The sequence below is a fragment of the Podarcis pityusensis genome, assembly GCF_964106645.2.
Source record: "Podarcis pityusensis genome assembly, chromosome: 8".
NCBI classification, from domain to species: Eukaryota; Metazoa; Chordata; class Lepidosauria; order Squamata; family Lacertidae; genus Podarcis; species Podarcis pityusensis.
The window spans coordinates 88214772-88216928 of record NC_138033.1 but is presented as its reverse complement, the minus strand read 5'-3'; the positions used below and the strand labels follow the sequence as shown (position 1 = coordinate 88216928).

General features: G+C 47.7%; 1 long non-coding RNA gene across 1 annotated transcript; it reads right to left on the bottom strand.

Annotated features, from left to right (window-relative positions):
• Nucleotides 1–275: 275 nt before the first annotated feature.
• On the bottom strand, nucleotides 276–1709 carry LOC308483891. The gene is made up of 2 exons (XR_013989828.1): nucleotides 664–1709; nucleotides 276–550 (listed from the first exon to the last, which is right to left on the bottom strand). It is a non-coding gene; the product is annotated as an uncharacterized lncRNA (long non-coding RNA).
• Between the last annotated feature and the right edge of the window lie 448 nt (nucleotides 1710–2157).

Genomic DNA, 2157 nt, shown 5'->3' with positions numbered 1-2157 from the left:
GCAAGGCCTGGGTTAGGTCACAGTGCCAGTATCCCTCAGCTTGGATAAGGCCTTATCTACACAACACATTCTTTGATTGGGGAAGTGAGAACAGGAGGCTTCTGAGGTCCTACACCAAAGGGCTGGCAAAGGAGGTGAGTAAAGGACAACTGGAGCCAATTTTCTCATATCTGGTTCCACCTTCAGCAGTGATGCCCAAACCCTTTCTCCCATGGACCACTCAAAAATTGCTGAGGGTCGTGGCGGACGACTTAATGATTCATCAGCCTATGGTAGCAATGGTAATGCACTGTGTTATATGCTATATGGTTTTTGTAATACAATTTGAGTCCCAAGAATTCAGATTGTAATACATGAGGTGCAATGTGTTTTTGACCCTTTTCAGGCCACTTCCTCCTGCCCATCACTTCCGGTCCATCCTGGAGCAGCTGTAGTTGCTGTTGCCACTGCCACCATTCACAACCACAGCCCTGGTTCTTCACAGACATGCTGCAGGCAGACCCTGGTGGTCCATGGACAGCCGGCTGGGAACCCCTGATCTACAGTATCTCTGAAATGCAAAGAAGAAACAAATGCATCTCTTCAGTGGGTTTGCACATCAGCCTCCCTAATATTTCATACCAGGCCTGGATATTGGCTCTTACTTCCAATAAATGCACATACTTTCCTCAACAGGTTCTTTAAACATATTTCAGTTGAAAGAGGGGAAATAATGATGCACTGTTGCCATAGAGACAGCACTGTTTCTATGACAACCCCCTCTCCAGAGAAGATGCTCTTGTGGGTTCCATGGCAACCATGGGTCACCACCTTCAGGTAAACTGATATTTATACACTCATCCATAGCACAGGTAACACCCACGTCTGGTGGGCTGCATAGAAGCATTGCCATGGATACCCCTTCCGCAAACCATGGCAACATCTATCGCTACTCTCATGTAGAACAATAGAGCTGACTGCTAATCACAGTGACTAAGAAGAGTTGGTGAGATCAGCAAATTCCTCCACATTTCTGCTCTGACTGAGGCTGATTTGTGGTTGCTTCCCCCCCCCCCTTTTGGCATGATTCTGACTCTGCTCCTTTGATTCTTTCTCCATTTTCATCTTGCTGCATTTGGACAGAGGTCAGTGAGCAGCCTATTAAACAGTGCAATCCAAACCCAAGATCCTTTGTGTGGAGACAGTTTGGTGGATCCCATCCAGTGGATCTTGGTTGGATCCTATCTTCTATAAAGACTAATTAAACTGACCTCATTTTATAAGTGCTGAAGACTGGCATGGAAAGCAACATCAGCCCCTGAGGTTGGCAGGCCATGTTATGCCTCTGGTTGGGCCCCTATAAATACCAGAGCACCTGTCAGGTCTTGAATTCAGTAAGCAGCCCCTGACAGAGGCCACATCCATACCTTTCAAGCCCCATGATGCCACGTCAGTCATGGCTTCCTCCAAAGAATTCTATACCCTCCAGGTACCCCGATTTTCCAGGGACATTCCTGGAATTATGAAAGCCATCCCAGCTTCTGAGTTGACCCCAGATGTCCCTATTTCCCCCACCAGCGCTCAGGGAGGAGGAGGAACTTGTCCTGAGCAACAGCGATGATGGCAGCGGCAGCTCTGGGGTCCAGGCAGAAGGCAGGGCCCAGCCTGGCTGAGAAGAAAGAGGGAGCTTTCTTATATTTCCCCTTTCTAAAATTCCTTTACTGATGTGTGTTTATCTTTTTGTAAATCTACCAAAGAATAAAATAAAATAGGGATCAAGGGGTTTTATCAGAATGGTGGGGGGTGTTGTGGTGGTGGATATGCTTGGGGGGAGGGGACACAAAAAATGGGGGGTTGAGAAGGGTCAGTTTGGGGGAGTGAGAAATGTCCCTCTTTTCACCTGAGGAATGTTGGGTATAGAATTCTGGGAGCTGAAGTTTGTTAAGGGCGCTGTGAGTTGTTAGAAACGCCCCTATTTGCCTTCCAGAGCTACAATTCTCAGAGTTCCCTGGGAAGAAGAACTTATTGTTAAACCGCTCTGGCACTGTAGCTCTCGGAGGGGAATTGGGGACTCCTAACAGCCCTCAGCACCTTTAACTACAATTCCCAGGATCAATTCACTCACACCGGCAACTTGAAAGGGGCACAGTCTAGACTCTAGAGAGAGGTTTGCTCCCT